The 23947-nt window shown below is 41.6% G+C and overlaps 1 protein-coding gene across 7 annotated transcripts in view; it reads left to right on the forward strand.

Moving 5' to 3' along the window:
* Nucleotides 1-23947, forward strand: part of si:ch73-287m6.1 (RIMS-binding protein 2) — a 177105-nt gene that overhangs the window by 53652 nt on the left and 99506 nt on the right. The gene's annotated exons all lie outside the window — the stretch shown is intronic.

Raw genomic sequence — 23947 nt, forward strand, 5'->3', positions numbered from 1 at the left:
AAAACATTTACCATATTTTCTGAAGTATAAATCGCAGGTTTTAAAAAAAAAAAACCTAGTTTGGGAGGTGATAGTGAGGCTTATATACAAGAAGAAAAAAAAAATCATCTTTCGGGAAGAGTTAGAGCTTCTTGGTCTACTGCCACCTCAACCTGGACCTGGATAAGTGGTAGAAAATGAATGAATGAATGTATTAATAATAATCATGATAATAATGATTTATACAGGTCTTTATCACCATACTAAACCAAATAAACTTCAGTAATAAAAGCACACTACAACAATGCAAATAAATAAGTAAATAAATAAAACTGATCCATATTTTTATTATAGTGTTTGCAATGCTGTGAATTAGCAATCCATGTTCATCTTTGTCAGATAACATCCCGTATATTGACCATTGCACGTTTATTTGTCCATCTTGCTTATTTTTGGAATTTCAAAGTTCTTCAGTAACAGTACATGCTGTGGTGTGCACATGTGCTATACAGAGTTTCTGTCCATTGTTAAACTTGTGTCCAGTGAAATGATGTGACAAAGTGAATTCCACATAAAGAAAATGGGGTGACTTATACTCCAGAAATCCAGCCTTCTTAACTATAATTGTAAATGTTAAACATCATTGCTCATATTTGTGTCTATAGGAAATTTGTATTATGATGTCATCCACCCCAAGAGGACCATACCATTTCTTAACTGTTACGTATTGTGGGGTGGGGCTTATGGCCTTCTTGGGAGAGGTCCTGTTTTTAGCTTCCAGGTTCTGCGAGATCACAGGTCATTATAATATACAATTACGTATGTACATACAGGTCAGGTCGACTCGGGTCTGGAGGCATGTGCTGCTTGTTCCACTATACTGTGGATGCATCTGGTGAACATGATTCAAATGAGATGCTTCCACACTGTACCATGGACCTGCCCTGAATCCTAGATGATTATGTCTTCTCAACTGTTCAAGTGCAAAAAATATGGTTGAGGACACGTTAACATCCTCACATACCCACAAATCTGTGTTTTGAGAAGGAGACGGTTATGAGGTTAAAGCAATGGGTCTGTGACCAAAAGATCCTCTGTTCAATTCCTTATCACACAGAAAATCACTCAGGTTCCTTGGGCTTAATCACAAAGTTGCTCCCGGTGTGCAGTTGAGCACCTTAGCAGCACGCTGACCTGTGTGTGTGTGTGTGTAGGCGTGTTTCCATTACCCTCCAAATTGCATAATTTGAAGTAGATAAATGGAAAATACACTTAATTTATTATAAGCATGTTTTGAAAGGAACTCTCAAATGTCACAAAAGTTTTTTTTAATGTTTGCATGAGGTGGTTTTTCCAGGCGATTCAAAAAGCCATGTTCTGAAGAATTGTGATGGAAACACTTTTTCCACTTCAATGATCTACAGCCAGGATGCTTCTAAAAATAAATCATAAACGTTTACTAATTTCGGGCCACCGAGGATAAAAATGATGTTTGAAATAGTTGAATGGCTCTAGTTTTTAAGATATGTTACTACTACACTATTAAGTGTTAATATATAACCTTTTTTAAAATTTTAAAGAGATACAGATGAAATAAATAAGTAATCAGAGAAACATGAAAAGACTTATGTTTATGATTAATCAGGAAAACTCTACTATCGACGCAATATAATTATGTAGACATAAAATGTAAATACTTAAATATCTTGGAAACAGTAGCCAATCAGCAACTTTTATTGCCAAAATCCATAATAAATAGCACATTTTATTATTATTTTATTCAAAAATTTGTATACTAGTGCTTGTACAGGTCGCACGATATACAGAAAGAGTGACCAAAGTAAGAGACTGAGAACTTCTTAAATGTTGTAAGATACAGTTGAGCTCAAATGTTTACATACCCTGGCAGAATTTTTGATTTTTTTGGCCATTTTTCAGAGAATATGAATGATAACACAATTTTTTTCACTCTTGGTTAGTGGTTGGGGAAACCATCAATTGTCAAACAACTGTGTTTACTCTTTTTTTAAATCATAACGACAACAGAAACCATCAAAATGAGCCTGATCAAAAGTTTACATACCCTGGTGATTTTGGCCTGACAACATGCACACAAGTTGACACAAACGGGTTTGAATGGCTACAAAAAGGTAACCATCCTCACCTGTGATCTGTTTGATCAACTTTTTTGGCCAAAATCTTGTAGATGAAGTGATGCTCCTCATCTGAATCTCTAAGGATCTACTTGTTTGAGACAAAATCATTCCAGTGGTACCCAAGAATCCTCAGAAGTGACCTCGTACCAAAGACATCCAGTTGGTGACTTTGGCCACTAATTAGGTACGAGTGCTATAAGTAAAATAATCAGCTCCTTTCCATTTAAAAGGAACACACACAGACAGCACCTGAAAATCTGCACCTCAATGAACCCTTTAAATAGTAAAAAGTTGAACCGAAGAAAGCTTTTATCTTCATGACCGTTTCATGGCAGAAAAGTGATTCCGCTCATTTTATGCAAAACAAGCACGGAAATGTAATTTTATGAATTTTTTCAATTTTCACAAGACCGCCGGTTACTTTAAATTCTGTTGGATGTTGCGCTCGGTTTAAAAGACATCTTCATGCATATGTTTGCATATGGGACTGCGTGGGTGGGAAAGAGAACAAAGGCAAAATATGAGCATATGTCACAATTTCTTACTCATTTAGCCTTTTATCACCTAAAAAAATACAGTAGATGAGAATAAATTTGCATCTGCTGCTGATTATTGCTCCTGCATTCTCCTGTATCTTCTGCATCTCATCACCATGTGACACATTTGGCCCGTCTTGCCAGCTGACATTTGTTTAGATGCCAAAGGGTGAGGAGAAGGGGAGAAGGAGGGAGGAAGCAGAGATAGGGGAAATTAAACTTGTGTTTTGAGTCTCATGGCTGATTTCTTTGCTCCACTCTTGAGATTATCAGCGAGTCGGCCAGCCAACGGATCGCCTTCGAGCTATTCCAAATGTTCCACAGGATACACAGAACTCCTGTGTGTGTGTGTGTGAGTGCAGCTCGTACAGCGTGCAGACATGTGCAGACACATGGACACATAGCACATGCATGCAGTCTCTGAGCTACACACCGCTTTACATGCACGCCGTGAGCACAGCTGTTTCTGCATTTACTCCTGATTTTATGCTTTAATGCCCATTTGATTCCATGTACACACTGTGCATGCTGCATCTGCATAAACATGTGATTATTATTAAGGTTTTTTTTTCCCTTTAAATATGTTTATATGCATGTGCACCATAGATGTAGTTACTGGGGGCATGTTGTGGGTTTAAACCACTCTCAAAATCTTGTACGTTGCACAGTATAGACAAAGTGTCACCTCGCCCCCATGTTGCATGAACGGTAAATGTTCTTGCACTTATGTCCGAAAAAGTGTGGCGTGGCCAGGCACAACATTACTGCATCACTACCATGAGGCACCAGAAAGTAGTTACGCCTTCTACTAACATAAACCTTGTTGAAAGAAAAGTGCAGACTTTTCTCGCTGCTTATACAACAACATTCAGATTACGCCTTACATAGGCTACAGTGGGTACACTCTGTGGATGGCCATTGGCCCACTAACTCTGGTTTACTGTATTTTATGCTGATTTTCTTACTCCTTGGGAGTTCCAGGTGCAGTGGGAATAGGTGGGCCATCTGCACAGGGTAGGATGTGGAGGAGATTAGGTGGTCAGTGAAGGATGAAAAAAACAAAACAAAAAGATTTAAGGCACCTTGACACTTGCGCAAATTTGATCCCCGCACTGCCGCGCAATTTGTCATGCCAATATGTCCCACTTGACGCCACGCTATATAAAATAATCATTTAGTAGCCGATGATGCGTTTGCTCTCAGAACTTGGCTGATGAAATCATTCTCTCATCGCTCCCAGAATCACAGAGAAATTATCTACAGCTGCAGGTTGTCTCATGCAGGTCGTGCAGTGGAGAACACATTTGGAATCTTGTCTCAAAAGTAATTATTTATAATATATATATATATATACAGTTGTGCTCAAAAGTTTACATCCCCTGGCAGACTTTTAGATTTTTTTGGCCATTTTTTCAGAAAATATGACTAACACACACAAAAGAATTTCACTTATGGTGAGTGGTTGTGTGACACCATTTATTGTCAAACAACGTGTTTACTCTTTTTAAATTATAATGACAACAGAAACTACCCAAATGACCCTTATCAAAAGTTTACATACCCTGGTGATTTTGGCCTGACAACATGCACACAAGTTGACACAAATGGATTTTAATGTTACAAAATGTAACCATCCTCATCTGTGATCTGTTTGCTTGTAATTAGTGTGCATGTGTATAAAAGGTCAGTGAGTTTCAGGGCTACTGACAGACCCTTGCATCTTTCATTCAGTGCTGCACTGACATTTCTGATTTTTGAGTCATAGGGAAAGCAAAAGAATTGTCAAAGAAAAGGTGGTTACTATGCAAATGGCACAAAGTATCCCACTTACAATACGCCAAAGTTAGTTGGAGTGATGAGGCCAAAACTGAACTTTTTCACCACAACCATAAATATTACATTTGGAGAGGAGTCAACAAAGCCTGTGATGAAAGATATACCCTTCCTACTGTGAAGCATGGAGGTGGATCGCTGATGTTTTGGGGATGTGTGAGCTACAAAGGCACAGGAAACTTGGCCAAAATTGATGGCAGGATGAATGCAACATGTTATCAGAAAATACTAGAGAAAAATTTGCACTCGTCAGCCTGGAAGCTGTGCATGGGATGTACATGGATGTTCCAACATGACAACGATCCAAAACACAAGGGCAAGTCAACCTGTCATTGGCTACAGCAGAATAAAGTGAATGTTCTGGAGTGGCCATTGCAGTCTCCTGACGTCAGTATCATTGAGCTACTCTGGGGAGATCTCAAACATGCAGTTCATCCAAGACAGCTCAGGAATTTACAGGAACAGGAAGCTTTTTGCCAAGAAGAATGGACAGCTTTACCATCAAAGAAAATAAAGAGCCTCATCCAAAACTACCACAAAAGGCTCCAAGCTGTCAATGTTAAAAGGGGCAATACACTCTCTTAAGAACTAGGGTATGTAAACTTTTGATCAGGATAATTTGGGTAGTTTCTGTTATTATGTTTTAAAAAGAGTAAACAGTTGTTTGACAATAAATAGCTTCACACAACCACTAACTATGAGTGAACATAAAGGTTTTGTGTTATCATTCATATTCTCTGAAAAATGGCCCAAAAATAAAAAATTCTGCCAGGGTATGTAACCAACTGTTTCACAAAACAATTCAGTGTTTCGGAATGCACCAAAACTAAATGAACCAGGTGTTTCCAAAAATGGTTCATTTGCAATTTGTGCATTTGAATGTCTTTTATAGTCACACAAATATGTCATCAGTGTCTGTGAAAGGTGCTGACATGAACAAGAGGAGCAACCTAGGATTTAGTATCTTGCACAAAGTCACAGACAGGAGCAACAGGGGTTTGGTTCCTGAACCCTTTGGTTAATAGATAAGCTACTCTTCCTGCTGAGTTATAACTGTTCACTGCTTCAAAATGCTCAAGACATTGCTGAAACAATTACTTCATAAAAGAATTGAAGTGTTTTGAAACAGTAAATCAGTTTAGAAAATAATAATTTCTAAACACTAAGGAGTTGCTTTGAATAATGATTAATTGTTTCAAAATACTGATGAAGCCATTGTTTCAGAAAATGAATGAGTTTTATGTGCTCTTAAAACACTAAAAGAACAAAGTACTTGACAGCTTGAAACCACTTGAAACATCAAATAAACCAGTTATTTAATTTATTGATTATTATTTATAAGAAAATCAAAATGGAGTGAGTGAATCAGTTGAAGCGCTATGCGAAACTACAGTGCATCGGAAAGTATTCATAGTGCTTCGCTTTGTCCACATTTTTTAATGTTACAGCCTTATTATAAAATGGATGAAATTAATTTTCCCCCCTCAACATTCTACACACAACACCCTGTAATGACAAATTGAAAAAACTTCATTTTTTGGTTTTAGAATTTTGCAAATTTATTACAAATAAAAAAATACTAAGAAATCACATGTACCTAAGTATTCACAGCCTTTGCCATGAAGCTCAAAATTGAGCTCAGGTGCATCCTGTTTCCACTGATCATCCTTGAGATGTTTCTACAGCGTAATTGGAGCCCATCTGGGGTAAATTCAGTTGACTGGACATGATTTGGAAAGACACACACCTTGTTGTGTGGGCCGCTGAAGAGGAGGTACTGCTGGCCCACCACCACCAGAGGGCACCCTGCCTGGAGTGCGGGCTCCAGGCACCAGAGGGCGCTGCCGCCTCACAGGAGCAGCCGGGGTGACAGCTGACACTCATCACCTATGACAGCTGTCACCACTCATCGGATCAGCATCGGTATATCAGCAAGACGTCATCTCCACCTCTTTGCCGAGATATCGTTCTACCTGGAAGGTAACGTACCTCAGCTGACTGTTTGACAGTATTCTTTTGTAACTTTGTGCGTTGTATTGTGGACTACTTTTCCAACGAGAGGTGGAGGTAGCTTTCCTGCCGTACGGATTCCTGGGTGCAAACGCATCCTCATTTAATTGCTTTTTGTTCCTCGCCAGCAGTACCAGGTCCGACACGCGGAGGCAGTGGCCACCTGGGAGTTCGGGACTTGGCGGCTCCAGTATTCCCGGGGTCTGGTGGCGGAGGAAATCGTGTGGGTCCGGTTCTGCTTTGGACAGGCGTCTCCTATCTTCGAGCCTGCCCACACGACACCTTTGTGAATTGACTCTTGTCTATTGTTGTAATCTGTTGTATTTGTTGTGCACATTCACAACAGTAAAGTGTTGTTATTTGACCTACTCCATTGTCCGTTCATTTGCGCTCCCTGTTGTGGGTCCGTGTACCTACACTTTCCCAACACACCTGTCTACATATAAGGTCCCACAGTTGACAGTGCATGTCAGAGCACAAACCATGCATGAAGTCATTGGAATTGTCTGTAGACCTCTCAGACAGGATTGTCTCAAGGCACAAATCTCAGGAAGGGTACAGAAACATTTCTGCTGCTTTGAAGGTCCCAATGAGCACAGTGGCCTCCATCATCCATAAATGGAAGAATTTCAGTTTCATCAGTACTGGCCACCTGTCTAAACTGGATGATCGGGGGAGAAGGTCCTTAGTCAGGGAGGTGATCACGAACCTGATGGATTGGCGGACGTCAGAAATCTCTGATTGCTCTTGTTTTTAATAAATTTGCAAAAACATCAAAAATACTTTCTTCATGTTGTCATTATGGGGTGTTGTGAGTAGAATTTTGAGGGAAAAAAATGATTTACTCTATTCTGGAAAAAGGCTCTAACATAACAAAATGGTGAAAAAGTGAAGTGCTGTGAATAGTTTCCGGATGCAATATATATTATCAGAAAATTATTTCCTGAAATTCTCCCCCCCCCCCCCCCCCCCCAAAAAAAGACAAACTAATGGACAGCTTTTGAAAATGATTGTGTTTCAAAACGATGAAATAAAAACAAACCAGTTGATTCATATAATGAGTCAGTGTTTCAGAAAGCTTAAACCAAACAAAAACTCTTGGTTTGGATAAGGTGTCAGTGTTTTAACATGAGTTTAAAATGAAAGGAAACAGTTGTTTTTGATGATGATTCAGTGTTTCAAAAGGTTGAAACACTGAATTAAATTGATTCAGAGTGACATCTAGTGGATAGTTTGTGATGTATGCATTTGAATGGCAAGTAAAGGCGCCGTTTCTTTTTGGTGTTTGTTGACACAGGTATGTTACATGTGAATGTCAGTTCATTTCCGCTTTTTTTTTTAAATCATCCTGACACACAGAACCTGAATGAGATGTTTCCATAGCAACCCAGTCACCTCTCCCCTCACCCCTGCACACATACGTGTACGTGAATATGAGTGAGCGCTGTATTGACTGCGAGCAAACACGGCATAAGTGTTGATGCCATTTAGCCGGTAGGGAGGCAGAGAGGGAAACAATACAGGAACATTTGCTACCTCACGTTTCCTGGCAACTTTTCAACATTCACAAAAGTTATGCACACACACACACACGCACGCACGGTGTGTGCGTGCGTGTGTGTGTGTGTGTTGGACAACTCTATTTTTTGAGTCAAGTGTGTATGTGATACATGATTTTTGGTGACCTTTTCAGGTTGAACTCCGCCTCTGGCTCCACCCCTTTGCAACTTTCAACAGTCTGTGCCTACTAGTACTGACGAATGACTAATTGGTTAAAGGGGTCTTTTTGTACATCTTTCCAGGAGGCTATATCAGTTATTACGTGTCTTAAATGCAGACGTTTACCTGTGGAAAAAATGTCCCATAGATCTGGAGACATCACCACTGTGAGGAAATGTTTGTGCTAAAAATGGCAGATCTGATCCAAACGATAAAGTTTTGACAGGTGATAGTGTATCTGTTCAACGTGCCCTTTCAGTAACGTTTTGCGGAGCCTTTAGTCTCGAATGTGTGTCCTCATAGTACGTCACTGCCGGAGCAGGTGACATCATGTTAATTAAAAGCCGCTTTAGTTCTATGCAACTATTGTACTTGACTCCGTCCACTTACAGAGGAGGGTGGGGGTTATGAGATCGTAGAATGATCTGCCACTGAAGGAGGGTGCTAGTGTGTGCAGATTAAAACCCAGCGTGGTGTGATGTCTGGCTGCACCAGAACTGGCGCAGACGAGAACCGGCGTTTCAACTCCTTGAACGCGGCTTCGCACCGATCCGACCAGGTGAAGGGGACTTTTGGGGAGGTCAGGGCTGTCAGGGGGCTAACTACCTGACTGTAGCCCTTAATGAACCTCCTGTAGAAATTTGCAAAGCCGAGGAACTGTCGCAGCTTCCTACGGCTTGTTGGTTGGGGCCAATCTCTCACCGCTGTAACCTTGGCCGGATCAGGGGCGACGGAGTTGGAGGAGATGATGAACCCCAGGAAGGACAAAGAGGTGCGGTGAAACTCACACTTCTCGCCCTTCACAAACAGCCAGTTCTCCAACAACCACTGCAGGACCTGACGTACATGCTGGACATGAGTCTCAGGGTCCGGGGAAAGATGAGTATGTCATCCAGATATACGAAGACGAATCGGTGCAGGAAGTCCCACAAGACGTCGTTTACCAATGCTTGGAACGTCGCGGGGGCATTAGTGAGGCCGAACGGCATGACCAGGTACTCAAAATGACCTAATGGGGTGTTGATTGCCATCTTCCATTCGTCTCCCTTCCGGATCCGAACCAGGTGGTGCGCATTCCTAAGGTCCAGTTTGGTGAAAATTTGGGCTCCATGCAGGGGCGTGAACACTGAAGCCAACAGGGGTAAAGGGTATCGATTACAAACCGTTATGTCGTTCAGCCCCCTGTAATCAATGCATGGACGGAGTCCGCCATCTTTCTTGCCCACAAAAAAGAAACCTGCACCCATCGGGGAGGTGGAATTCCGGATCAGCCCGGCAGCTAATGAGTCCCGGATATAGGTCTCCATTGATTCGCGCTCAGGACGTGAGAGATTGTACAGCCTGCTGGACGGGTACTCAACGCCCGGGACCAAATCAATGGCACAATCGTACGGACGGTGCGGGGGAAGGGTGAGCACCAGATCCTTGCTGAAGACGTCAGCAAGATCGTGGCCGTCAGATTGGGAGGGACTTTAACCTCCTCATTAGCATTTACACCGGGAGGAACCGAGGATCCTAAACAATTCCGGTGGCAGGTTTCGCTCCACTGAGCCACAATCCCAGATGGCCAATCAATCCGGGGATTGCGTTTAATCATCCATGGGAAGCCCAAATCACGCGGGAGGTAGAAGGAGTTACAAAAAACTCAATCTCCTCCCGGTGATTCCCAGACACTACCAGGGTTACAGGTAGTGTCTTGTGTGTGATAAAAGGGAGAAGAGTGCCATCTAGTGCTCGCACCTTCACTGGCGAAGAAAGCGCCACCAGAGGGAGCCCTACCTCCCTTGCCCATCTGCTATCCAGCAGATTCCCTTCTGACCCCGTGTCCACCAGTGCTGGGGCTTGAAGGGTTAAATCCCCGCTCAGGATTGTAACTGGGAGTCGTGTTGAAAGATGTGTATGACCCACGTGAATGTTCTGACCCCCACTCAGCCCAGTCTCTAAGGGCGGGCGTTTGTGTTTTGACCATTTGAGGCAGTCTCTCTGCTGGTGCTCACTCGAGCCGCAGACAAAGCACTCCCCGCGGACCAGCCTCCTCTGTCTGAATGCGGCCCTGCTCGTGTTCCTAGCATCGTCAGCAGGGGGAGCTGTAGCCACACGGAGCGCTGTGGCTGTGGAGCGTGGGGAAGCCGGCTCCCTTTCGGACCCGGGAGGAAGAGGGACGACTTGTGCCTGACCACGCCCTTCACCTCGCTCTCGTCGGCGTTCTTCTAACCGATTGTCCAATCGTATAACCAAATCAATAAGCTCAGCCAAATCCCGCGGTTCCTCCTTAGCCACCAGGTGCTCCTTCAGGACCGACGACAGTCCGTTTATGAAGGCGGCGCGGAGCGCAGTCATATTCCAGCCGGATCTCGCAGCCGTGATGCGGAAGTCGACTGCATATTCGGCTGCGCTCCGGCGCCCCTGTCTCATTGACAGCAGCACGGTAGACGCGGTTTCGCCTCTGTTAGGGTGATCAAAAACAGTTCTTAGCTCCCTCACAAACCCAGTATAAGAGGCAAGGAGCCATGAACTTTGTTCCCAAAGCGCTGTAGCCCAAGCGCGTGCCTCACCTCGAAGCAAATTAATCACGTAAGCCACCTTACTGGCGTCAGACGCGGGATGTTGTGCAAAGACGAGCGAACACTGCATAAGAAAGTCCGCGCACGTCTCCACACAACCTCCGTACGGCTCTGGGGGGCTTATGTATGCTTCAGGGGATGGTGGGGGGGGTTCGTTGAATGACCAGTGGAATGTCTGTATTCGGCACCGGGTCGGCAGGAGAAGGAGCTGCAGCAGCGCCCTGAGCGCGCGCTTCCACCTGCGCGGTGAGAGCCTCCATCCTGCGTTTAAGGATGATGTGTTGCTCGGTCATCAGGTCCATCCGAGCGGTAAAGGCGGTGAGGATGTGCTGCAACTCACCAATCACGCCTCCAGCCAACGCCTGTGCACCCTGCTCTTCCATTGGCTGTCCAACAGATGGTTGACGCCCCTCGGGATCCATGACGCTGGCCGAGATATCCTGTTGGGGAAAGTGTAGTGACACGGACCCACAACAGGGGGCGCAAATGAACGGTCAATAGATGAGCCAAAAGGTAACAATATAATGTTGTGAATGTGCACAACGATTATACAGACAATCACAGAATCTGATAGCAGTCAATACACAAAGGTGACGTGTGGGCAGGCTCGAGGATAGAAGACGTCTGTCCTGAGAAGAGCCGGAGCCACACGATTTCCACCGCCACAGAACCCGGTGAATACTGGAGCCGCCAAGTCCCGAATTCCCAGGTGATCACCGTCTCCGACTGTTGGATCTGGTACTGCTGGCGAGGAGCACAAACAGTGAGATGTAGGTGTGTGCACACCCAGTAACAAAACAGAAGGTGGAAAGTCACCTCCACCTCTAATCACACACTCGTGCAGCTCCTGTTAAACCACTTATCTGGATTGGGTGTGAAGCGAAGCCATCGCTGTTCACACCAAACGCCAATCCAGCTGATAAGGCACACCACAGGAAAACGGCTGCAAAAGAGTTCAGACTATTATTTAAGTTTAAGTCAGCAGAGAAATTACCTTCACAGGTAGATGATATCTCGGCAGCGAGGTGGCGATGACGTCCGGCTTTTATGGAGTGGATTGATGAAGTGGAGATGGGTGACAGCTGTCATGAGTTGATGAGTGACAGCTGTCAACCCCGGCTGTGTCCATGGCGGCAGCGCCCTCTCGTGCCTGAAGCCCGCACTTCAGGCAGGGCGCCCTCTGGTGGTGGGCCAGCAGTACCTCCTCTTCTGGCGGCCCACACAACAATGTCTACTCGTTGTTTTAAAAGGATAGAAGCCAGGACTGGATAAAACAGAGCAAACACACCTGTGCAGGGACAGCGATGCAATGTCGGGAAAGGACAGAGGCAGCAGTACTCACATACTCTTAGGACAGGGGAGACAAACACTTTTGAGACAGGAGGCATGGGAACAGGATTAAGACATATTCAGACACAGGATACATGAGGGTGCACTGTGCCAATACGAGAGGAGTAGGATGGTCTAAAACGCTATCAGGAAACGGAATGACAGGATGGGATGAAATGAACATATTGTTTGGAAGGGCTGTATGGATTAACACCCTATTCAGAACAGGATAAGACATGATTGAGATACTGTGTCAGGATAGGACAGATGGGACATAATGGGAGTCAGAGACTGTAGGGAAAGGATGGATGGGATTAACAGACTGTCATGAATTGGATAGATGGGGTGAGACTAACATATTGTTGGGACAGGATGGACTGGACTAAGCCATGCCAGGACAGTAGAGATGGAAGAGGATGAACAGGATGGGATGATACTAACATATTGTTGGGATGGGACAGATGGAATTAACACATTGTCAGGAACAGGATGAGGAGACTGGACCGGCATGCTGTTGGAACAGGATGGATGGGATTAATCCATGCTATGACAGGAAAAATTGAGTGGGACTACCACATTTGTCAGGAATTGTATGGACAGGATGAGATGGTACTAACATATTGTTGGTATAGGATAGATGGAATTAAGACACTGTCTGGAACAGGATGAGCAGAGTGGACCATCATAATGTTTGAACAGGATGGATGGGATTAATCCATGCCAGGACAGGAAAAATGGAGTGGGACTACCACACTTGTCAGGAATTGCATGGACAGGATGGGATGGTACTAATATATTGTTGGGATGGGACAGATGGAATTAACACATTGTCAGGACCATCATAATGTTTGAACAGGATGGATGGAATTAATCCATGCCAGGGCAGGAAAAATAGAGTGGGACTACCACACTTGTCAGGAATTGCATGGACAGGATGGGATGGTTCTAATATATTGTTGGGATAGGACAGATGGAATTAACACATTGTCAGGACCATCATAATGTTGGAACAGGATGGATGGAATTAATCCATGCCAGGGCAGGAAAGGTGGAGTGGGACTACCACACGGTCAGGAAAAAGACAGAGGAGACAAGACTACCTTATTGGTGGGATGGGATGGTAAGGGATGATCACACTGTCAGGAAAAGGAGGGATAAAATGGGATGAATTTATTGTTGGGACAGGATGGAACGGGAGCACTGTCGGGAAAAGGATTTATAAAATGGGATTACATATAATTGGGAAATGATGGAGAGGGACTATCACACTGTGTGGACATACTGTTTGGATAGGATGAAATGGGACTATTACCCTGTCAGGAAAAGGATGGATGAGATGGGATTAACATAGAAATGATAGAAATGATTAACACACTAACACACTGTTGGGACAGGGTGGGTGGGGCTACTATACTTTATCGGGACAGGAGGAACACTCTTGAGATTGGAACTATGTTAGGATGGGATTGACAGCATGCGTCGGGTGCAGCAGGCGCTCTTTGAGTCTTCCACTCCAGGTTCTCCTGGTTTCATTTCCTCTCACTCTTTATCTCTCGTGTCCGAAATCTCCTCTGATTGAAAATCGTGATCCATCTCTTGTGGCTGAAATGACACTTTGCAGTGTTTTTGGTGGACTGAACACTGAAGCGAGCTCGGCAGCGGAGGCGGGGTGGGGGCAGGGGGAGTAAATGGAGGAGGATGAGTGGGACAAGTCCACAGTGTCAGACAGAACGACCTGTACAGAGACAGACGATCTGACAGGACCTGCCCTCCTGGAGCTGCACCTATAGCTCGGTGCCACAGAGTCAGTCTCTCCGGAGACCTAAAACTCTGCAGTCTGATTATATAAACCTGTTTGTTTCTGTCAACAAACCTGCTGCAGGAGCACAGATCTGTTAGTGAGAGTTACGTGCGCAATCTGCTTTTATTTCCTCAAGTATTAATTTTGTGTTCCAGCACAGCGAATGAAGCATTTTTTTTTCAAATTGCAACGCCTCATTATCCCAAGTTTATGACGAGACATTTTCCAGACATCTGCTGGCTTGATGAGACAAACATCTGCATATGCAAGATGAAAGAAAACTCAGAAGAAACATGAGCCCTGCCTTTTTTTTAAACTGGAGCTGCTCTCGAGAGGAGACAATTATGTTGCACGCTTTTCCAGGTGTTCATTTCTTTTCTTTACATGTGGATCTTTACAAATAAGCGTTGACAAAACCTGCTGAAGATGCCACTGCTCTTCTGATACATTGATGTATTTAAATTTTTTTTTTTAAGCAAGTGCGCAATTGGGTCTCACATAAAATATTTAGCACTGGTGCAGCCTGAGATTGAGGTCATGTGAGAGTAATTTTTTTTTTTTTTTGCACGCAAACAAGCACAAGGGCAGGTGTGGGGCCGCGTGGGGTTTTTACAGACACGTGTTTGAGCATCCATGCACAGCCTTGTACGCATACATATGTTTTATTCTGAGCCCACTGAAGCATTATATGATCCTGAAGGCCCAAACACATGTAATCCTGAACCATCTCTCAGCCTTCTCATTATAGTGCAGCAGATAACTGACACAATCCTTTGAATGGTGATACAAGCACCAGATTTGGCACAAATACACCTTAGACATTACGTTTTTGAAAAAACCAACTGGCCACTTGAATTTTCAATAAGCAGCCAGGTAGGGGTCAATTGAAGAATTACACAGGGGTCAAAATGAAAAATGCTCCATTCAAATTGAAAACTACACCACATTATTTGTCTGATCATAAAGATTCCAAAAAGGTATAGTTTGGACTATCTATGACTGAATGTTATGGAGTTATGGGGTAAAAAGAGCAAGAATGGTGACAAAGGTCAATTTCCATTTGTATAGGGGTCAAACGTTAGTTACTCCAATTTTGGTAAAAAGTGATGCAAATTATTGGTTGAGCTAATAGGATGAATAAATGAAATAGTTTGGACAGTGTTAAATGCTTGGTCTTCAAAGTACAGGTCAAAGAAGGTCAGCGTCCATTGGATTCTATGACATGTGACATATGTTACCCTGTAACGTGATACCTAAGCATGACACATGGTCCAAACTATTACTTTTTAAGATCCAGTTAACTCAACTAATAATTTGCATCACTTTTTACCCAAATTGGAGTAACTTTAACTTTTGACCCCTGTACCAACTGAAACTGACCTTTGTCACTATTCTTACTGTTTTTAGTTTAGTTTAGTTTACTAGTTTATTTAAGGGACATTGTACGCATTAAACTCAATGAGACAGAGATGAGCTGCCTCATATTATAGCTAAATAGCTCATTTCCATCCACAGTCCCTGGGGACATCAAATAAATTAACAATGAAATTACACAATATTCTAAAATTCCTCTGCCACAATAAATCACTTTTACAGACAAAGTCAGAGCATATCACAGTCACTCACAATCCAATCATATCACATACATTCATCTACTGCAGAACAATTCACCATTCTCTACACAATACTAATTAATTTCATTTCTATTAATATTTACAACACAGCTTACTCGTAAGTTACTTTAAAATCCATGCCCCCCTAGAGGCTGTACTATAACACATCTAAATTACAAAACAAAATAGATTGTATGTAAGAAAACATGGAAATAACATTGAACAATTTCTTACACAGATTAAAAAAATGGACGGGATTTTTACCCCATAACTCCATAACATTCAGTCACAGATTGTCCAAACTGTACCTTTTCCTAATCTTTATGATCAGACAAATAATGTGGTGTAGGTTTCAATATGATTTGAGCATCTTTTAATTTTGACCCCTGTGTAATTCTTCAATTGACCCCTACCTGGCCGCGGAAAAATTCAAGTGGCTAATTGGTTTTTTCAATAAAGGAACGTCTAAGGAGTATTTGTGCCGAATTTTTTGCAGGATTCCGGTCTAAATATTCTCTTATCTGCTGCACTGATCTTCTCCAGAACTTATTTTTGCAGCCCTCTTGATATTTTCCTTGTGTTCACGTCAAGCACGTTATGTCATCGGTGTGACTGGAAAGGTCGATGCTGAGGTCACAGGAGACCGCGTGTTCCTCCTGCTGTGACTACACGTCACATGGTGCTCTGTCTGCACACTCCTCTGCCATAACGTTCCCTGTGGGAAACCATTCCAGTCCTCAGGAGATGCTGCTCCCGGAGGGCCACGGCCTTCTGTGTGCCAAGTAGCTGCAGAATCGAGATACACAGACATGATACAAAATGATATTTCATGCTGTCGTGGATTCTGTGCGTCTGCGCGCAACAGCTCGGACCTCGTGCATTCAGATTTTGCTGAGATACAGTTGAGGCCGGTAGGTTATAAGTTTCATATCTCTGTCTAGCCGTTTTAAAAACAAGAAGAAAATAAAGAAAATTCAAATTGTTTTCTGTTATTATTTCACCACAAACTAAGACAATGGCAGAATGTTCATCTAGAATTCAAAATTAAAAGTGAAATGACAAAACAGAAAAACAGAACTCCTTTTGTTTAATAAAAATGCTGCTGCGCTGTAATGGTGCTTTTGTGGAGATTGTCAGATTTTATTAGTATTTTTATGCACCTCCTATTTGTTTTTGTTTTGTAAACACGGTATAATGCTATATATGATAAGAACTCAGTTTATGACATCATAAAGATGTACAGACATCCTGCTGTTGGTGGAGGTATGCGCTCTTAGCCTGACTATTGTTTAAAAGAAAAATGCACTTTTTTTGCCCCCTGGAGGACTGGGAGAGGACATCTGTGCTTATTTCGTTTGTTACCTCAGATGTGTATTTCAAAATCTCACCAGGCCTCTTTGTCGTATTAAATTAGGTCACTTTCAGTCCATGTGGTCACACGTATCCTTGATCAACTCTGCATGTGGTCAGGCGGTCGCATCGTCATCTGGCACTTTGGGTGATACAAGTGGAATGTTGGCATCTCTGTCCCTCCTGCTTCTGCCAGAGTGCAACATATCATTTGTTTGTTTGCTCCAAAGAGGAGGCAAAATTAAAAAAACAAAAAACAAATGTCTAAAGTCTGAAAACTACAGTCAGATCCATCAGTATTTGCACAGTGATGCAATTCTTGTAATTTTGCATCTGTGCACCACCGTAATGGAGCAGAAATGAAAGAGTCTGTAATGGTTTGCTAATCAACCCCAGTGCAGAGAACCACAATGGAGGGAAAGTACAATTTCATAGTCCACAAAAGCTTGGTTCAAAAGTTGATGCAATTCTTTGAGCAGGAGACAAGCAAGCTTGGCCAGAAACAGACATGAGGTCAGGCGCACGGGCAATCAGTCCAAAGGTAACAGTCTTTCAAAGGGAGGCAGCAGAGGGTTATCCAAAAAACAGTCAGAAAGTCAGTAACAGAGTTCTCAGAAATGATCAATCCAAAACAGCAGGCAAAGATCAGGAACAGGAAGACAAAATCTGTGGAACAGGGAAAATTAGGGAATGCTCTGACAGCGGTCATAAAGAGTGAACAGTTAAACATGGAAGTTCAGAGATCAGTGAACCTCGAAGACAGTAAATGGGAACTTAAGCTACACAAAATGAACACAGCCAGAATGTCAAAGTAAAAACACGAGAGAATATTAGCCAGATAACGCGCAGAATAATAATAACACACTCAGAACTAGAGCATCAGTTCTTGCCTATCAGGATATGAATACTCTGTAAACATTTCATAAGGATATATGAAAAATTGTGGGTTACAGGCTGTTCACAAACAGACAAACAAACAAACAAACAGGGGTGAAAACATAACCTCGTCCAACTTTGTTGGTGAAGGTAATAATGCTAGACACAAAACAATGCAGAGAACCAAACAAACCTCCAAAAGGTGACCCAGAGTTTCAGCTTTAATTCAGGGAGCTTAAATATATTGCATTAACCTTTTACATTTAGCAATTTACGGCCATTTATATACAAAGTGTCTCCAATTTTTAGAGGCCAATAGTAATTGGACAAAAAAAATGTAAGGATTCTGTTGTGTGTTGGGGGGGTGTGGCTGGACATTTTGGTGTTCTTTTCTTTTCTTTGCTCTCCAGGTGGTATGAAAACTGATTTGTCTGTGGAGAAGGTGCTGACAGAAGAGTCCTTCACCCTCATCAACATTATGTGCAGCACCTGTGGATGGTGCTCACATGCAACCTTAAAGACTTTCAGCTGAAGCAGATAATTAGATGGCGTTCTGCATTTAAGCCATGTGTGATTCAAGCAGAATTGCCGGGAACTCGACCTTGTGATGTTCGTTTGTGAGACGCTGAGGACAGCGCCTGGGTTTGACACATTGTGCCTGTGAAGCAGGAAGGGTGAGGGACACATGCTGTCAGCACACATCAGAGGTGATTAATTGTTTGACTACTTGTTGATAGTAACTTGGTATTTTGTTACGCAGTAGATTTGAATTGTGATGAGAATTGTGCAGCTCGCTTCTCACTGCTGTGGCGTGCGGACAAGTGATCCTCCACCTGTTGTGAGAAGCTGCTCATTTGCATAAAGCTTAAAATACAGACCTGAATGTGTTGCTGATGGTGTGTGTCTTTTGAAGGATATTGGTTGTAACTGCTGACTTACCTCACCTCTTCTATCCTTCACAGAGAGTCGGTTTGTCGTGTCCACCTGGGGGGTGTTTGGCGGTACAGTGAGTCCAGAAGCGCCGGGCTTCGATCCTTTTGGGCGCTGGAGAGCGTGCCAGCCTTCACTCCACCAGAATGACGCTGTTTTAGTTTCTACACTTTGTTTAGCACCAGAGGGTGAACAAATAAATTGTTTCTGTTATTGGAACCGCTTTCTGGTTATTTTAGCGCTGGGTTCCGTCAGACGCAGGTCCGCTCCTCAACTCGCGTCGACACATAACAGATTCTACTGAATGCAAACCAAACCAAGTTTTTTTTTATGTTGCATCAGCAGTTACATAGCTTCATACTGGAGTGGAACAGAGAAAGATTTTCTTAAAAAGATATGAAATTTCACCTGCAGTTTCCCAGAAGGCACCTGGAGGACTCTAGCCTAGATTTGGTCCCCGTTCTTGTACAAAAATCGTTTTCTGTGCCACTCCACCGGGAAGCTGTAATGAACGCTGCAACATCCACACGTTCTTTAATCACAATCACAGAAGCATGTAACTGCCTCAGAGTTGTCTGCCTGTCTTGGTGGCTTCCTTCACTCGCTGCCTACTCCAGAAAGATAAAAAAAATTATTTGTATTAAAAATAATCATTATATTTAGTTGATCCAATTACTTATGCCCTCTGAACATGAAGGGACTGTGTATAAAAATGGCTGTAATCCCGAAAGGGTTCATGTGATATTTGTGTTAAATCCCCTGAAATAGAGCTGAGAGTCGACATTACACACACATCTTGCTTGATCATTTTTCTTATTTTGCTTGATAAATAAAATAACAAAAATTGTCACTACCTAAATACATATGGCGTGACTGCGCATAGTGAGCGCCTTGTATGGCAGCACCCTGACATTGGGGTGAATGTGAGGCATAATTGTAAAGCGCTTTGAGCGTCTGATGCAGATGGAAAAGCGCTATATAAATGCAGTCATTACCATTTTACTCAGTGGTGGGCACAGCTAACTGAAACGTTAGCTTTGATAACCATTAATGCGCTAACTGAAAAGTTAACTTTTGTAACGCTAAACCGATAAACCACTAAGAAAAATTTAGCGGAAGTTACAGCTAACTGCTAACTTTTAGTACTGACTCGGTCACAGCCACAACGGATTACACTGAGGGCTACTGATAAGCCATCTTCGAGTTTAAGCGCTGCAGGGACTGCTGGGTAAATAAAAAGGTCAAGTCACATAACCTGTGCATTCCCAGGATCACAAACACAAAATGAAAATAAATAAATAAAACTAAAACCCCAAACACTGTCATCATCTTTATTAAAAGCAGTAAATTATCCGTTTACGGAGCTACGGCTCACCCGTATTGTGTTCACAAACACACACACACACACACACACACACACACACACACACACACACACACACACACACACACACACACACACACACACACACACACACACACACACACACAAAAATGCATGAAAAATAAATAAATAAAAATAAAAACCCAAACACTGTCATTGTCTTTATATAAAATAGTAACATGCAGTATTAATAGTCACAGTTTATCTCTGTATTATATTTATAAACTGTTACAGGAACGGCTCACCCGTGTTGCATTCTTAAACATGACACAAAAATGAATAAAATGAATAAAAAATAAAACCCCACACACTGTTATTGGCTTTATCAAAAGCAGTAAATTGCAGTATAAATAGTCACGGGGAGCTCACCTCAACAGAACACCGGCCTGACTGTTGCAGACACACAACAGACAGGAACTAACATGTATGATTTTAGGGTTTACAAATGTTGTTGACAGTTAAACTTTACAAACTTTACCAGCAAAAAAAAAAAAAAAGTTAGCGGAACTAAATTTAGCAGAACCTAATTGGTCCGCTGATGGTTTTCAGAGTTAGCTGAAAAGTTAATCCGCTAACAAAAATTTAGCTTCACGAATTAGCATTTAGCAGATTAACAGAGCGGTGCCCGCCACTGCGCATACTGTATCCTGGAAGGTTCTTGTATTTCAGTAGGGTGACCATATTTTGATGACCAAAAACCAGGACACTTGTCCAGTCAAAGACACCTTATAATTTCAACACATTTAAAACCAGGACATTGTCATCACTTTCTAAAAAAAATCCCAGGAAGGCCAGGGCAGGACGTGAAAACAGGATGTTTGGTCACCTTAATTTCAGTCATTTTATTGAAGACAAATCTTCAGTGCATGTTGTCACAGAAGACAAAAACGCTTGTTTGTAAAATGTTTTAGAATATACACACAATGTTCTGTCACTTTGACCTGATGGAATTATATTAAATTATCTCTGTGAATGTGCAGCTTGAGTTTCAAGCATCAGCCCACAATTAAACCTTCAGAATCCACATTTAACTTAATTTATTTTCTATTTACCTACAAGTATCAATGGGATGATTGTATCATATTGTTACAGATATTGTTTATGTAATGACAGCTATGGCCGACGCTCCCGCTGAAATCCACACTTCACTTTCAGGTGAAATGTGGGCGTGTCTTTGGCCTCCCCCCAACCTCTGTTGTCCTCAAAATGGAGGAACATGTGTGCTGGATTGTGTTGTAGTTGATGTTCCCTCACAATGCAAGTGTTTATCTGAGCCTCCCTCAGTAACCCTTTGTTTGGCACAAAGTCATTCCAGCAGTACCCAGACTTCTTTATCTCATCTCTAACTGCTGCATGTTGTCCTTCGTTTCACCGCTGCTTCTTGTAAAGTATCTTACTTTTTAAAATATGCTTCATAAATCTGCTGTGGCGAAAACTCTGTTATGCACAAAATGGTAACGGTAGTTATTTGGATGGAACATATGTCTGCTTTAATACCACTATTTTGGATTGTAGGAGGTTTGAGAGAAAGTTGTTATGAGCAGTGGAACGGAAAGTTCTAAAATACTGTGAAATCTGTTTTTCTTTGGTAGTTGTTATTAACAAACCGTGGACTTTGTGTAACCTGCAAAAGAGATCACAGAGGCAGAGAGGCTTGAAGGCGCGCTCTACATTAAAAGGATGGACAGCGGATAAAACAAATATGAATATCAGAAACAAGGGAACTCATAAACATCCTGAGTTCTCATGTTTGATTGTGTCAATCAAAGGGTTTCAATCATCACATAGTCCTTTTATAGTATATAAAGTACTACGTGGTAATTGTAGTTGGCTGTCACACTCATGCAGTTACCTAAAAATCAAACTCTAGTTTTCTGTGTCACTCTGCCACCTTCTAAAGTGTTAATACTGAAATGTGTCAGAGTGTCAGTCGAATACAAATGATGACCCTGGTTCTTATTAAGTAATAAAACTTAACATCGTTTTGACAACCTGTGTAACTGTTTTTATTTTTTATTCTCTAAAAACAGTTAAATGATTTATGCTTTGGTTTAAAGTACATTTTAAGTGGGTTGCACTTCAGTTTACTATAGTTTTACACCAGTTTATACTTTGGTTGAGATTTTGATGAGTTTTTAATGTGGTATAGACCAGTTTTAAAACTTGTTTATATTTCAGTTGAAACTAGTGTTTAGACAAGTATTTATAATAATTTACACTGCGATTGAGACTAGTTTTTAGAATAATTCATACTTTGGTTTAGATTGGTTTTTAAATTTGTTTAGATTTTATTTTAGACTAGTGTTTAGGTGTGCTATACTTTTGTAAGCAGCACGGTGTCTTAGTGGTTAGCACTGTTGCCTCACATCAAGGAGGTCCTGGGATTGATTCCCACCTGTGGCCTTTCTGTGTGAAGTTTGCCTGTTCTTTCCTCCAGGTGCTCCGGTTCCCTCCCACATCCAAAGACATGCAGGTTAGGTAAATTGGAAACTTTATAATTGTCCAGGTCTCCTTTGTAAAAGAGATCTTGATCTCAGTGGAACTAACTTGGTTAAATTTGTTTAGACTAATGTCTAGAGTAAGTTATACTGTGATTTAGACTTCTTTTTAGAGTTAGATATGGTATGATTTAAAATATTTTTCAGGATGGATAATATGGCGTTTTAGCAGTTTTTAGACTAGTCTTAGTTTAAGAGGAGTGTTTAGGTTGATCAGACATTTGTTCATGTTTGTACTGTGGCTTATAATGTGATTCAGACTACCTTTTAGATAGGTTTATTCGGTTTAGACTAGGTTTTACACCAGTTCATCTGCTGCTTTAGAGTCATTTTTAAATTTGTTCTTGTTTTGGTTTAGTCTAGTGTTTAATTTGGTCATACCTTTGTTTAGGCTGGTGTTTAGAGTAGGGCTGCAACAAACGATTATTTGGATCATCGATGAATCTGATGGGGTTTCGACACGATTAATCGATTAATCGGATTAGCGGGGAATTTCTTAAAAATGTGCCAGGGAAACCATTTTTCTCTCCTTCCATCACTTTATTTAACAACAGAACATTATTTGAAAACTTAAAATACTTGAAAATCAACAAATTGTCAAATGTCTCTTGGCTGTTGAAATATATAAAGAATAAAACAGTTTATAATAAAGAACAAAAATAATTATTTCAAATGGCATTGCTTTATCAAAGTGCTGAGTTGCTATAAAACAACATTGAAACATATAAATGTTCTAAAATATATGGTGAAAAAAAGAGGTATTTTTGTTGCTGCAAATGAGCAATTAGCATAAACAGTTAACCATAAAACCTAAATCAAAAGCTGTAGCCTGACTCATTATATGTGCAACATTATAACTTGCAAACTATGTGGTCATTTCACGGTGACACATGTGACTCATGTCTCTTTCTCTAAAATTGTATTGTAGCATTATTAGTTAATATTATTATTGTTGCTATTACTATTAATATATAAATAAAATAAATTAAAAAATATTATAATTTGTAATACATTTGACTCTTTTATGACAACAAATGCTGAGCCATTAATTATTATACAGAAAAAAATACACAAACATGCTGAAATGCCAGCAGCTTAATGCTAACTTTAACATTGAAAACACCATAGACATGCTAACGGCGTTAGCATAAAATACAGCTATCAACTGTTTCAGTTTAATATAAAAAAGGTAAATATTCCTCACAGACATATGCTCTTTAGGGTTTTGTGGGGAAAAATTAAGATAAAGCGAAATAAAACAAATGAACCAACGAAGCAGCAGCTCGAAGCACTCCTTCATTGGTTCAAGATTCAAAGCAAAGCTCGGTTGATTATATGGAAGAAACAAAAACATTGTGGTAAAACAAAG

This window comes from Thalassophryne amazonica, chromosome 17 (genome assembly GCF_902500255.1).
Source record: "Thalassophryne amazonica chromosome 17, fThaAma1.1, whole genome shotgun sequence".
Lineage (NCBI taxonomy): Eukaryota > Metazoa > Chordata > Actinopteri > Batrachoidiformes > Batrachoididae > Thalassophryne > Thalassophryne amazonica.